The sequence below is a fragment of the Pan troglodytes genome, chromosome 23, assembly GCF_028858775.2.
Source record: "Pan troglodytes isolate AG18354 chromosome 23, NHGRI_mPanTro3-v2.0_pri, whole genome shotgun sequence".
Classification (NCBI taxonomy): domain Eukaryota; kingdom Metazoa; phylum Chordata; class Mammalia; order Primates; family Hominidae; genus Pan; species Pan troglodytes.
The window spans coordinates 36,868,331-36,884,604 of NC_086016.1; the positions used below are offsets into that span (position 1 = coordinate 36,868,331).

At 42.2% G+C, this 16,274-nt stretch overlaps 1 long non-coding RNA gene across 7 annotated transcripts in view; it reads right to left on the bottom strand.

The window, feature by feature from the left end:
* LOC104003756 (uncharacterized) overlaps window positions 1-16,274 on the bottom strand; it is a 248,053-nt gene that overhangs the window by 13,403 nt on the left and 218,376 nt on the right. The window lies entirely within an intron of this gene.

Genomic DNA, 16,274 nt, shown 5'->3' on the forward strand with positions numbered 1-16,274 from the left:
AGTACACTGAGGTTCAGCAAGTTTAAGTGATTTGCCCAAGCACATAGCTAGACAGGAGGTAGAACCAAAAATCAGATTCACCCCGGCATTTCTCCTAATCCTGGGGGTTGTTTTTAATTGTTTTTTCATAATGCTGATGAAACTGGGGCCAAGTCCTGAAAAAGTTCATGATCCAGTGAAGTAGACCTGAAATGCTGAGAGCAGGTAACAGTTACATGAGTAGCACAGCTTGTAAGAGTCACACAGGCTATAAGAAGAAATACTGCCTGCAAGGTCACACAGCTTGTCAGTGACAAAGGCAGGACTGTCACCAAAATGTATGAGATGTCAAAGCATGTGCCTGATGGTTTATTACAGAGGTGAGACTCTGGCTGAGCCTTGAGGGACATGCAATGTTTGGAATGGAGGAGAAGAGGAGGTGAGAGAGGTGGATGGGTGGGCGACCAAAACAATCACAAAGTGAGTGAGAGTTTCTTTTCCTTATTTGGCCACCAACCCTCATTTCTTCCTCCTTCAATTACCTTTCACCAGCTGTGTTTCTCCTGCACTTGGCTCCCATGCTTTTGCCTAGGCTAATGCTTCCTCCTGGAATGCCTACCCAACTCAATCCCACCCACTTGTCAAGGTCAGCCTAGCGTCTACTATCTGCTTGGAGCCTTTGTATTGTTCACCCATTCATTGAACAAGTATCAATTTAGCCCCTAGAATGTACCAGGTCCCCTTCCAGGTACTGGGGATTCAGCAGAAAATGATATTAAATCCCTGCCTTGATGGAGCTCACATTCTAGTTGGAAGAAACAAAAACTAAACAAATATACAAATAAACATCCATCATACGTCAAATAGTGAAATGTGCTAGAAAGAATAAGCAGTGTATGGCGACAGAGCATAACAGAGATAGAACAGAACTCCTGTAGACAGAGAGTTGAAGGGAGACTTCTTTGATGAGAGGGTTGATATTTGCATAGAGACTTGAATGAAACAAAGGAGGGATGCACACAGACACTAGGGATGCAAATCCTGCTGGGTGTGCTCAAGAAACAGCAGGGAAGGGGCACACCTGGGGCAAGGTGAACAGGAGGAAGAGTGGGAAGAGATGGTGGCAGAGGGAACAGAAGCCTCATTATCCCTGACCAGAATATACCACTATCTGCCCTCCACATTCTCGCCATGACCCCCAGGACATTTGTTTTTACATCTCCCATTCTGCCTCAAGTCGCACTCTGGTCAACTGTGAACATATCAGTCCCGCAGTAGACTGTAGCCCAGTGAAGCTAAGGGCCTTGTTCTCATCAGCACTGTAGCCCTTGCACCCAGCACTGAATGCCCTCGTAGCTCAGACTAGCAACAGTCAATGCGGAAAAGAGCACAGCACACCCCAGTGGGGATGGGGAGGAAGACGTCTAGGAAAGAGCAGAGCATGGAGTCAGCCCCCTTGGCATCCTGTGGTCTAATACAGCTTATCTGCAGGAGCTCAACAACTTAGGCCAATGGGTCTGATCCCTTGCATGTGTGATACTCAGAGCCAGTGAGTATGCCATGCCTATATGACAGTCATCAGCAAAGACACCAGCGGCAGGGCCAGGTCACCCATGGACTGTTAAGAGGTAGTATAAGAGTTGGGAGGCTGAGATTCACGATAGAGCTCCAGTAGCTCCAGTAGCTATAGTAGCTAGTGTAGCTGAGAAGTGGTGTGTTGAATAGGAAATGGAAGCAGGTAGCCTGTCTATGAGACTGAGTGAGCACAGCCAGTTGAAGGGAAGGCTATGACTCGATGCTCAGACAGGTGCCCTGGCTAGCCCTCTCACCCCAGGCACATCCTGTCCTAGACCTGTAGCTGCTACAAGGATGGAGACCCCAGTCTTTCGTAACTGAATCAGAGTCTGGGAGGAGTGCCCACCCAACCGCCAGAGACCGAGGTGCATTTGCTACACAGAACCATTCAGCTAATGCTAACTTGCTGTTCTTCTATCAGCCTGAAGCTTTGCACACACAATCTCTTCCCCCGCCTTCTCTGTGAGCTCCTAAGAGATCTTCCCATGACAATCTAGGGGATAGTGAAGAGCTACACTTCAGATCCAATAGGTCTCTCATTAGAGCCAATTCTGAGTCTGAAAAGCAAAATGCATGACACCCCCTGGGCCCACCCCTGCTCCTCATCAATCAAAGAGCTCTTAATTAGCTCCCTCGGCCTTCCTATTCTCCTCCCGGTTTGCTGCTGAGTCTCTGGTGAAGCCCCTAGAGTAGCTGAATGTGAATGTAGACCCTGCCAGGCGGCAGGTGATTCTCCTTTCTGCCCTCCTGGCAGCAAGCACTCCAGAACCATATGGAGCAGCTTGGTACCTCAAAGGGAAGAACTTAGAAAAATAGGTCCCTTAGGACCTCCAAGTAGAATAGTCTCATTTTACAGATGAAAAACCTGAGATCCAGAGAGAGATTTTTTGGTGGAAATTTGCTGGATTTGAGCCTTTGAAGACATTGCCTCTCTGCTTACTTCCTGGTTTCCAGATATATTTTAATCTCTTTTTATTTCTTCATCTTTGGTGACTTTGTATTAAATAAGAGCATTCTTGCTTAACATCACTAATCACCAAGGAAATGTGCATTAAAACCAGAGTGAGCTATCACCTCACATCTCTTAGATTGGCTATTATCCAAAAGCTAAAAGCGAACAAGTGTTGATGAGGATGTGGAGAAAATGGAATTCTTGCACACTGGTGGTGGGAATGCAAATTAATATAATCATTATGAGAAACAATATGGAGGTTCCTGAAAAAACTAAAAATAGAACTACCATATGATCCAGCAATCCCATTCCTGGGTATATATCTAAAGGAAATGAAATCAGTATGTCAAAGAGATATTTGCACTCCCGTGTTTGTTGCAGCATTATTCACAATAGTCACCATGTAGACTCAACCTAAGTGTCCATCAAGAGATAAATGGATACAGAAAATGTGATCTATATGCACAATGGAATATAACTCAGCCTTAAAAAGAAGGAAATCCTGTTATGTGTGAACACAGGTAAATCTGGGGGAGATTATGTTAAGAGAAATAAGCCAGACATGGAAAGACAAATGTTGAATGATCTTACATACATGTGGAATCTAAAAAAATTGCACTCACAGCAGCAGAGAGTAGAATGATGGTTACTGGGGCTGAGGGTGGGGACATTGGGGAGACATTGGTCAAACAACACAAAATTTCAATTACATAGGAGGAATAAGTTCAAGAGATCTCTTCTATAACATGGCGACTATAGTTAATAACAATGTATTGTAATTGAAATAAAAAATTGCTAGGAGAGCAAATTTTAAATACTCTCCCTCAAAAAAAAAATGGTGTGTATGAGGTAATGCATATGTTAAATAGCTCAATTTAGTTATTCCACAATGTATACATATTTCAAAACATCATGTTGCACTCCATAAGTATATATTTTTTTAATCTGTCAATTTTTTAAGGAGGAAAAAGAAAAATAAATACATGTGTGTAGCATATCAAAGTATTCCCATTCCCTAATACCATCAGGTCATAGCTAGGGTATCAAACCAGATCAGCATAAACAGTTCAATGCAGGCATGTCTTCCCATAAGCCAGGAAGAAGGAATATTAATGAAGAGGAGATGTTTGAGAGAAAATGTAGACACACCATAGGGGGTCATTCAGGAATAGAAACATGAGAGTGTGAATATCTCTTCAACATACTGATTTCATTTCCTTATATACATACTGATTTCATTCCTGTGATATACACCCAGGAATGGGATTGCTGGGTCATATGGTAGTTCTATTTTTAGTTTTTTCAGGAACCTCCATATTGTTTCTCATAATGATTATATTAATTTGCATTCCCACCACCAGTGTGCAAGAATTCCATTTTCTCCACATCCTCATCAACACTTGTTCGCTTTTAGCTTTTGGATAATAGCCAATCTAAGATATGTGAGGTGATAGCTCACTGTGGGTTTTAATTCACATTTCCTTGGTTTCTATTCCCCCTGAAAAGGAATGAGAATCCCATGTATCTGTTTGATTAGATACATTATAATTCCCACCTTACGGATGAAGAAAACAATCCCAAAAGCTAAGCAATTTGCCAAGGGTCGCAGGCAAGATAATATAATAACAAGATAATAATGACCATTTAAAGAGTGCCTCCTAAATGCAAGACACTCTATGAGACATTTTGTAATTACTGTATCATTTGACCTTCATAATCATTCCTAGTAATTTACAAAGTCAAGATTTGAAATCAATTCTCTCTTATTTCAAACCTTATGCTCTTCTCCCAATATCATATTGACTCTCTAGAGGTTACCCTTCCTAAGTAGGATAATTAGACTCCAGTAACCTAAGGATTTTTTTTCTATTTTAGGTAAGGATCAAGCCACCACTCTGGGGCTCATTCATAAATAAATGGATTCTGCATTCTGCAGAATACCAAAGTTTATTCCACACTCAGAGTGTGGCCAATTCTGTGCTAAGCACTTTATGTGCATTGTCTCACTGAATGACCAATAAATGGGTATGGCCATTCTCCTGGTTTTACAGAGGAGGACACTGAGACTCAAAGAGACTAAATTCTTTGTCCAAGGCTTCCCAGATGGTATAGTTAAGAATCAGTTCTGCCTGAATCCACTACGAATGATTGCATGGGAAAGGCAGGCTTATTGCCTGCCTTTTAGAATGCAAAGTTTCTCAAACTTTTGTGTTTTAAAACATTACAGACTCCAGAACTTCATCCCAGAGTTCTGATTTATCAGACCTGGGTTAGGGCGCAGGATCTGAAGTTGCAGTAAGCATCTCATGGAATTCTGATGCTAGTGGTCTTAGGAACATGCTTTGAGAAGTGCTGTGTACATGTGGTGCAGACAAGTCAGACCCGGCCAACAACTAAGGCTCTCTCTGAGGCAAACCAGGCCTTCCTATCCATCAGCAGGCAAAAGTTTGCGGAAGGATTCTGGAGAGCGTTGTGAAGTCTCATGCCCCAAATGCCAACGTTGAGCAATTTATAGAAAGGGCTCCAAGGTGGGTTGGAGGAGCTAGCTTATTATTACAGGAAGCTGTTTCTTCTCAGTCTTTTATTCCCACTTGATAGCATTATCACTAACCAGTTATACTGTCTGTACCACCTCGGGCAAGTCACTTAACCTTTTACAAAAAGATGCTGAGCTATAGGACCTCTGTGATTGAACTTTCTGTGATAGAGTCATAGTCCAGATTTGCTCAAGTCACAATGCTTTCACTCCATGATGTTAATACTTCAGACCACTGACTAAGCATTCCTTTTTTAAATTTATTTTATTTATGTATTTAACCAAATGAAATACTTCTCTAGACCTCTAAACTACAAACACTCTGTTTCTCCTTAAAGCATCTTTACTGGCTGAAATTCTAAGAAAAGAAAAAATGTATGTGGAAGTATTAATTATTAAGCCATTATTGATACACTGAGCAAGAATTATGCTTCTCTTTGGCATGGCCTCCCAGGTCTGAGGAAGGTTATCCTGTGGCTGGAAAAAAACTTGTCTTCCCTGCTGAGTTCTATAAGACCAGATTTCTGTTAGATCCTATATCCTCATATTCTCATTACCAAGAAGAGTGTCAGCAACTGCATACTAAATGACTTCTTTGCAGGAAAGGAGAGTTAGGAATGAATGCATGAATGAATGAAGTGCTGAGAAACTTCTGGGGTTGAATTTTTGAAGAAAAGTTTCAAGGACATAAAAATGGTGAAAGTGGAGGAGATATTAGCACAGTTGGCACAGAGATAAGACAGAACCTGTGCCTGTTCCATAAAAACCCTGCACATAGTGAATATGCAATAATCATCGCTTATCGAATGAAGTCATCCCACCCACTGAGAGTATAGATGTGGCAACCTTTATGTTTTAATTTTAATAGGTTTTCAACCCATGGTGCCAAGGGAATTATGGATGGATTTCAGTCATTCTCACCGAATTAGGATTAAGACAAATAAAGCAAAATAAGACAAATGACCCAGGTTTTAAAGACTTGGACCGGGGTGTCTATCATGGAACAAGACTATTATAACTTAATGTGATGTGTGCTGCAGTAGAAGAAAGCATGGAGTGTCACGGGAGCAACAGGAGGGGCCCACTAACCAGGCTGAGTGGGATTCCAAGAGGACTTCCTGGAGGAGGGACACACTGGCTGAGTGTTGGGAAAGAGTGGAATAGAAGGAAGGAAAAATGAGACTAGGGGAGTGATCCAGGTTCTGGATGTAGCATGTGGAAAAACTCCAATAATGGGAACTTGACCGTATAGGGCTAAGACACATGGAATGGCTCATTGTAGCTAAAGTATAGTTCTATAGTGTGGTTAGAAAGAGATGGGGCTGGATAGGCAAAGAGTGATGGTCAGGGAATTGGGTTGTTGGTCTTGCATAACACTTAGGGTAAGCGGGAAGCCAGTAACGATTTTTAGGAAAAGAACTGACTAGATCTGATTTGTGTTTTTGAAAAATCCCTTTCACTACTGTGTGGAAGATGATCTGGAGGGAAATTGGTTAGAGGTCATTGTAATAATCTAGCCAAGAAGTGATGAGAGCCTTAACTAAGTAGACACAGAAAGTATAGGATTTAAAGACATTCAGAAGAAGAATTTATGGGAGATGGTGACTAATTGCATGTGGAAAAGAAAGGAAAAGACAAAGATAAGAATGATTGCTACGTTTTGTGCTTGGCTGACAGTTAAATGGGTGTTATCACTGAAACGAGGAGCATGAAAAGGCAGAGACAGTTTGGAGAGAAAGACAGAAGTTAATTTTTTGACATGTTGCATTTTAGATGCCCATGAAACTCACAAGTGGTGGTTATTAATAAGCAGTTGATTTTATAGGTCTGAAGCTCATGGGAGAGTTCTGTGTGTAAAGAACAGAGATCTGTGAGTCATCAGCCTGGAGATGGTGGTTAGACATGGGGGCAGGGATGAAACAGCCCGAAGAGTGTGCTAGAGTAAGAAAAGTGAAGGGCTTAGAAGGTGATATGGTTTGGCTGTGACCTCACACAAATCTCACCTTGAATTGGAATCCATATAAACCCCAGGTGTTGAGGGAGGGACCAGGTGGGAGGTGATGGGATCGTGGGAGCAGCTTCCTCCATGTTGTTCTCATGATAGTGAGTGAGTTCTCATGAGAGCTGATGGTTTTATAAGGCAGTTTCCCTGCTCTTGCTCACTTTCTCTCACCTGCCACCATGTAAGATGTGCCTCTTCCCTGTCCACCATGATTGAGACTGAGGTACTGCTATAAAGATACCAAAAACTGTGGAAGTGACTTTGAAACTGGGTAACAGGCAGAGGTTGAAACAGTTTGGAGGGGTCAGAAAAAGACAGGAAGATGTGGGAAAGTTTGGAGCTTCCTAGAGACTTGAATGGTTTTGACCAAAATACTGACAGTGATATGGACAATGAAGTCCAGGCTCAGGTGGTCTCAGATGGAGATAAGGAACTTATTGGGAACTGGAACAAAAGTCACTCTTGCTAGCTTTAGCAAAGAGGCTGGCAGCATTTTGTCCCTGCCCTAGAGATCTGTAGAATTTTTAACTTGAGAGAGATAATCTGAAATTTAAAATTATGTTTAAAAGGGAGCACAGCATAAGAGTTTGGAAAATTTGCATCTGACGATGCAATAGAAAAGAAAACCCCATTTTATGGGGAGAAATTCAAGCCAGATGCAGAAATTTGCATAAGTAGGAGTCAGATGATAATCAACAAGACAATGGGGAAAATGTCCCCAGGGGATGTCAGAGGTCTTCGTGGCAGCTTCTCCCATCACAGGCCCAGAGGCCTAGGAGAAAAAAATGGTTTCATGGGCCAGGGCCAGGGCCTTGCTACTTTGTGCAGTCTCCAGACTTGGTGCCCTGCATCCTAGTGTGGCTAAAAGGGGCCAACATACAGCTCAGGCGATTGCTTCTGAGGGTGCAAGCCACAAGCCTTGGTGGCTTCCACGTGATGTTGGGCCTGTGGGTGTGCAGAAGTCAAGAATTGAGGTTTGGGAACCTCCATCTAGATTTCAGAGGATGTATGGAAATGCCTGGATGTACAGGCGGAGGTCTGCTGCAGGGGTGGGGCCCTCATGGAGAACCTCTGTTAGGACCATGTGAAAGGGAAATGTGGGGTTGGAGCCCCCACCCATAGTCCCCACTGGGGCACTGTCTAATGGAGCTTTTGAGAAGAGGTCTGCCGTCCTCCATATCCCAGAATGGTAGATCCACCAACAAAACCACAAGGAGATGACATCTCACACCAGTCAGAATGGCTATTACAAAAATGTCAAAAAAATAACAGATGCTGGTGAGGTTGTGGAGAAAAAAGAATGCTTATATACTGGTGGTGGGAGTGTAAATTAGTTCAACTATTGTGAAAGACAGTGTGGCAATTTCTCAAAGACCTAAAAAAAGAAATACTATTCCACCCAGCAATCCCATTGCTGGGTATATATCCAAAGAAATATAAATCATTCTATCATGAAGACACATGCACACATATGTTCATTGCAACACTATTCACAATAGCAAAGACACAGAATCAACCTAAATGTCCATCAATGATAGACCAGATAAAGAAAACGTGGCACATATACACCACAGAATACTATGCAGCCTTAAAAAAGAATGAGATCATGTGCTTTGCAGGGACATGAATGGAGCTGGAAGCCATTTTCCTTAGCAAACTAACACAGGAACAGACAACCAAATACTGTATGTTATCACTTACAAGTAGGAGCTAGATGATGAGACCACATGGATGTATACAGGAGAAGAACACACACTGGGGCTTATCAGAGGATGGAAGGTGAGAGAAGAGAGAGAATCAGGGAAAATAACGAATGAATACTAGGCTTAAAACCTGGGTGATGAAATAATCTGTACAACAAACCCCCATGACACAAGTTTACCTATGTAACAAGCCTGCACATGTACCCCTGAACTTTTTTTTTTCAAACTCTTTTTTTTTTTTTTAATTATTATACTTTAAGTTTTAGGGTACATGTGTACAATGTGCAGGTTAGTTACATATGTATACATGTGCCATGTTGGTGCGCTGCACCCACTAGCTCGTCATCTAGCATTAGGTATATCTCCCAATGCTATCCCTCCCCCCTCCCCCCACCCCACAACAGTCCCCAGAGTGTGATGTTCCCCTTCCTGTGTCCATGTGTTCTCATTGTTCAATTCCCACCTATGAGTGAGAATATGCGGCGTTTGGTTTTTTGTTCTTGCAATAGTTTACTGAGAATGATGATTTCCAATTTCATCCACGTCCCTACAAAGGACATGAACTCATCATTTTTTATGGCTGCATAGTATTCCGTGGTGTATATGTGCCACATTTTCTTAATCCAGTCTATCATTGTTGGACATTTGGGTTGCTTCCAAGTCTTTGCTATTGTGAATAGTGCCACAATAAACATACCTGTGCATGTGTCTTTATAGCAGCATGATTTATAGTCCTTTGGGTATATACCCAGTAATGGGATGGCTGGGTCAAATGGTATTTCTAGTTCTAGATCCCTGAGGAATTGCCACACTGACTTCTACAATGGTTGAACTAGTTTACACTCCCACCAACAGTGTAAAAGTGTTCCTATTTCTCCACATCCTCTCCAGCAACTGTTGTTTCCTGACTTTTTAATGATTGCCATTCTAACTGGTGTGAGGTGATATCTCATTGTGGTTTTGATTTGCATTTCTCTGATGGCCAGTGATGGTGAGCATTTTTTCATGTGTTTTTTGGCTGCATAAATGTCTTCTTTTGAGAAGTGCCTGTTCATGTCCTTTGCCCACTTTTCAATGGGGTTGTTTGTTTTTTTCTTGTAAATTTGTTTGAGTTCTTTGTAGATTCTGGATATTAGCCCTTTGTCAGATGAGTAGGTTGCGAAAATTTTCTCCCATTTTGTGGGTTGCCTGTTCACTCTGATGGTAGTTTCATTTGCTGTGCAGAAAGAAGGTCTTTAGTTTAATGAGATCCCATTTGTCAATTTTGTCTTTTGTTGCCATTGCTTTTGGTGTTTTAGACGTGAAGTCCTTGCCCATGCCTATGTCCTGAATGGTAATGCCTAGATTTTCTTCTAGGGTTTTAATGGTTTTAGGTTGAACTTAAAAGTTAAAAAATAATAAAAAGGCAACTTAAAATAAAAGTATGTTAACAGTCATAGCTCTGAGATCATAATTTCCCAAAGACTAGAAACAACACAAATGTCCTTCAACTGGTGAGCAGATAAGCAAACTATAGTATATCCGTATAAGGGAATACAACTCGGCCATAAAATAAATGCAGTAACATGAATGAATCTCAAATGCATCACACTAAGAGAAAGAAGCCAGCATTAAAAAGTGACATACTGTCTGATTCCATCTGTATGACATCCTCAAAAAGGCAAAACCACAGGGGCAGAACACAGATCACTGGTTGCCAGAGTCCAGAGAAGTAGATGATACCTACAAAGAGGTACAGGGGAAATGTTTTGAGATAATGGAATTGTTCCAATATCTTTACGACAGTGGTGGTTATTTGACCATGTTTGCTTGTCAAAACTCACAACTGTACTCCAATAAAGGTAAAATTTTTACATGTGAATTACATCTCAATAAGAAAATGTGAAAAAAATATTCAGAATGTTGCCATAACAGTGGGTGGTTAAAGCCTTTTGAAGGTCAAGGTCATTGAAATGGAATAGATCCAGGGTCTATCAGGTGGAAAAGTTGGGGGTTGAAGCCACCAGGATAAAATCTAGTCATGGAGAATAGAGGGAAACAGAGTCAGGTGCCAAAATTCAAAGGAACTCACTTCCTTGCCAAACATATATACTCATTTTGGCATACCAAGATTAAGAATATTTCACTTTAATTATATTTTAAATATAATTCATAAATACATGGGATTATATATATGATCCTTAATGTATAGGTGTGTGAATGTGTATGCACCTATGTGTATATATACATCTTACATATATGCTTATACATATATGTTTATAAGAATATATATGAATATATGTATGTGTATACATAAGAATATGTATACATTTTTAAAATAATTCTTAATCTAGGTATACCTAAATTAATTCCCAAATTTCTAGGTCTCTCATGTAGGAAGAAACATACCCTAATGTGAGTGTGAACGCAGACATTTCTTGAACAACCTGTCACAGCTGTAAATCTTAGACTGGGTGTCTAAATAAAGAGACTGACTTGGGGAGTTACCCAGCAGCCCCCAGGCATGTGAGGCTCAGGCTGTCCTGATGGGGACAAAATCCCCCCGTGTCAGTGCTCTTTGGAGGATCCCCTAATCTACGTGTATCGGCCAGCTTGTTACTTTTATCCTAATGGGAATATTAGCATCACAGTATGATCCTGGGCTCTTGTCTGGAGTACTCCACATGTCCCTTTGTGTGACAATATTGGGCAGCTGGGCTCATATTATAAGTAGAAATGAATGAGAGGAAAGGAACATAAACTTCCCTGCAATGATTGTCCTGGTGATTGAAGTACATCACTGCACCTATTAAAAACCCCACTTCTGTAAGTGACCCTGTGGGGACGGGACCCTGTATCCTGAGCTCAAATCCTGTCCTTCCACAACTACCCACCTATGCCGTTTCAAGCAAAGCACCACTGGGACTTTAAGCCAAAACCTTAAGTCAAACCCCAATCCTGGTGAGCTGGGCCAGCCTGCAGAAAGCCCTAAGGCTATGGGCCCAAGGCCAGGACCAGAGCAGATCAAGCTGTCTTTTTGCCTATTTCTCTCTCTGGATGCACTCACACTTTTCTGCTCTCTGTCTTCCCACTCCGGTGGACAGGAAAGATGAGCTTGAGGAAAAGAATGCCAGGAAACAAAAGGGTAAGACAGCTGGCCTGGCTGGAGTGCCTGAGCCAGCTCCTATGGTCCAAGAGAACCAGGGAGCTCATCTTTTCCCAATTCTGCATTTGGTGATGTTTTAGTCTACCAGGGCTGCCATAACAAAATGATATAGACTGGGTGGCTGAAACAATGGGGATTTACTTTCTCACCATGCAAGAGGATAGAAGTCCTTGATCAGGGTGTCGGGCAGGGTTGGTTTCTTCTGAGGCCTCTTTCCTTGGCTTGCAGGTGGCCATCTTTTCCATGTGCCTCCAAGTGGTCTTCCCTCTGTGTGTTTGTGTATTTTTTTTTTTTTTTTGAGACGGACTTTCATGCTTGTTGCCCAGGCTGAAGTGCAATGGTGTGATCTCGGCTCACTGCAACCTCCACCTCCTGAGTTCAAGCGATTCCTCTCCCTCAGCCTCCCAAGTAGCTGGGATTACAGGCATGTACCACCATGCCTAGCCAATTTTTTTTGTATTTAGTAGAGACGCGGTTTCACCATGTTGGTCAGGCTGGTCTCGAACTCCTGACCTCAGGTGATCCACCCACATCGGCCTCTCAAAGTGCTGGGATTACAGGCATGTGCCACCACACCCGGCCCCTAATCTTCTTATAAGGACACCAGTCATGCTGGATTAGAGTCTTCCCATATGACCTCATTTTACCTTAATTACCTCTTTTAAGGCCCTATCTTCAACCCCCTAGTACCACATTCTAGGGTACTAGAGGTTTAGACTTCATGTGAATTTGGGGGGAACACAATTCAGCCCTTGATAAGTGACATCACATTGGCAGCAAGAAATTGGCCTTAAAGGGAGTATTCACAAATACAGAAATTTGTAAAAACATTACAAATCAGGACATTTTGTTTTATTTTCCTGACAGCCATTGTGAAACATTTACTAGTGCAACACCGGGTTACCTGAATCACTAAAGCCACTGTTCTTGGTAGTCCTGGGGTTCTCAGGGTGAAGAACTGCCCCAAAAGAGCAAACCCGGGTTCATTGTATAGTACTTGCTTTGTGAGAAAAAAGAAGAGAAGAATTGAAAGAGAAAGAAGAAAAGAACAGCCTGATGCCGAGCTCAAAGTGTTAATGGCTTTGTCATGTGTCCTTCTTTCTACACTTTCTCCCAAAAAGTGACCTTGAACTTCAGTCTCCTTTGGAGACAGTACGAGGAGAGGGGTAGGAAACACAACAAAGAATTCCGATCTCTCAACGGGCCCACAACCTTGCACTGGTGCACATCTTTTAAATGTTCAGTAGTTTTCCACAGCATCTCATTATATTCTGTGGATAGGCAGAGTGGGTAGTAAGCCCTTCAATTATAGACAGATAACGCCGTGAATCAGGAGCCCCGGATATTCAGTAGCAGAGCCTGGCTGGAGACAGGCAGCCTTCATCATCATTCCCAGAATGCAATGAATGCATCCCTCCCAAAATGAGAGCCACGTTCCAGTTTCACCCGAGAAACACTGGAATGGGATCACAGGGAATTTACCTAATATGCAGCTTGAAGCCGCATGGGAGTTAATGATCTGATGGGTAGCACACAGCGACAGGGTAATTGAAGGGTTAGCACCATGAGGTGTTGGGGTAATAGCCAGATTGATGGTTGAAGCTTTTGTTTCAGGTCCAGAAAGCAATTAAAGACCCTGGCACAGTGCTTATTATCCAGAGATCCAGATGGCCGCAGGCTTGTCCACACACTGTAATTTGCTCCAGACCCTCGCCAGCCCCCCTCACTGGGCTCAATGCTGGTTCTGCAAACCGTGCTGCTCTCCCCCAGAAACAGATAGAGGCACTCCTCTCTCTGCTCAAGGCTGAAAGGTTTTGTCCAAAGCATTACATTCCCTAGTGGAGAACTACAGGATTTTTCTTTTTTTAAAAGCAAAGATCTAAAAGACTAATTTGAAAAGACAGTGGCATGATTTACATTTTTCTGCTGTGCAAAGAAGGCCTGAGGAAGTGAGGGGTTGCTTTGTTGACTTGCTTTCTTCGCATTTCATTCTCAGCAGTATCTCTACTTCCCTGTTTTCAAAAGTTGCCTTTCTTCTATCTTTCCAAGTCTCCAACCAGTGCCTGTTTGTCTAGTAAATTCCCAGGAGGAAATCAAGTCTTATCTGTCAGCTCAGGACGTTTTCCACTTATTTATAAGGGAGAAAAGTCAACAACTCAAGAACCATTAAAAAGAAGTGAACAACAAAATGGCAAGTGGCTGCTTTAATTTTCTTTCAAATGCTTCCTGGCCAGGCGGCCTGGAGGAAGTCTGCTTGAGGGCTGACAGGCAGAATTATCTGTGGGCAGCTCTACAGAGTGTGGCCCTGTTTCTCAGACCTCGGTCATCTGCCCACTGCCAGCATGAACAACCGTTTACTTGGTATTTCTTTCTTTACATTGATGCATTTATTTTCACTTAGGTAAATGTGTTTTGAAGAATAACTGTGTGTCAAGGACAAGAACTCCTTCCTCTGTGCCTAAAGGGGATTACAGAACATTGAATTTTGAGAGGGACCCAAAGAGTCCTATAGTGGAGGAAAGTGGCTGGGAAATGCAGCTGAGCAACACAGCAGGTACAGGAGTATGTGCCTGTGGCTGACTTCACATCTCCATGCATGGCTGTTCCTCTTTCCCACCTTCCTGTCTCTCTACTATCCCAAATTTCAGAGCCCTACACTGACTTAGGCTCCCAGGGGAGAGTAGCAAATATCTGAACACCAATACAGCCTATCCCAGGATTGAAGTTAAAAATAAGATTCTTTATTGCACAGAATCATGGATCATACATCTGTTTTCTTTTAGTGTCATGCAAGATAACTCTGGGTGTAGTGGTTAAGGCATATTATCAATATCAGCCAATTTTGTGCCCGATATCTCATAGACTATGAGAGTACTGAGAAAGGGGAAGTTAATACTAATCAAAGGAATTACAGGAAAATTTAAGCCGAAGGCCCATACTCTGACTTTAGAAATGGATAACATTTTGATAGGGAGAGATGGTAGAATGGGGTTCTGGTTGGGGGGAACAGCATGAACAAGGCTAGGAAGGACAACAGTGTCAGGAACAGCAAGTAGTTGGGTGTGACCACATGTTAAAGAACAAAAGCACTAGGGCAGTAGGAATAGTAGAATTAGGAGATAGGATTGAAAACATAGGCTGGGAATAAAACACACTTTGTTCTCTAGGCAATGGAGAATCAATGGATAATTTTATGCAGAAAAAACCTGCAATCAGATTAATGGTTCAGAGTTAACTGGTACAGCATAGAAGGGTCAAAGTATAGGAGAGACAAAGACCATTTTATAAGGTGATATGGTTTGGCTGTGCCCCCATCCAAATCTCATTTTGAATTGTAACTCCCACAATTCCCATGTGTCATGGGAGGGACCTGGTGGAAGGTAATTGAATCATAGGGGCGGGTCTTTCTCATGCTGTTCTTGTGACAGTGACTAAGTGTCATGAGATCTGATGGTTTTACAAAGAGGAGTTTCCCTGCACAAGCTCTCTTCTCTTTGACTGTGGCCATCCATTTAAGACATGATTTGCTCCTCCTTGCCTTCCACCATGATTGTGAGGCCTCCCCAGCCATGTGGAAGTGTAAGTCCATTAAACCCCTTTCTCTTCCCAGTTTCAGGAATTTCTTTTTTTTCTATTTTTTTTCTTTTTTTGAGATGGAGTTTCACTCTTGTTGCCCAGGCTGGAGTACAATGGCGCGATCTCGGCTTACTGCAACCTCCACCTCCCAGGTTCGAGTGGTTCTCCTGCCTCAGCTTCCTGAGTAGCTGCAATTACAGGCATGTACCACCACGTCGGGCATTTCTTTATCAGCAGCATGAAGATGAACTAATACATGAGGCTATGGCTGTAACCTCATAATATGAATATGAATATGAAGGGTCTGGATTGGGAGAATGTTCATTCATCCATTGATCATTCAGCAAATACTTGTTGTAGAGGGTATGGTAAGCAGTAAAAATTTACAGTCTACCAAAGAAGAAACAGACCTTGATCACACAATTATGCAAATAAATGCAAAATTGCAGTGGCCTTTACTTGCCAATTGGGAGCCACATGGGTGTGTATAACAGGGAGATTTGACTTGATCTTGAAATTCTTCATAAAAAGAATGACAGTTGAGCCAAGATCTAAAATATTAATACAAGTTAGGTTGGCATAAAAAGGAAGAAAAATCTTTCTCTGCTGAGAAAACAGAACACGTACAAGTCCTCTGAAGATAGAAACATGGCATATAGAAAAGAAACTAGAAAAAAATTTTTCCCAAGGCTGGGAAAAAATGATGAGTGGATATTTGGATCAAAATGAGGCTGGACCCCTCTCTATGCCCGTGTAGGGTCCCTTAGACTATGCTCAACCTTTTTGCCTTTATTCTAACAGCAAAT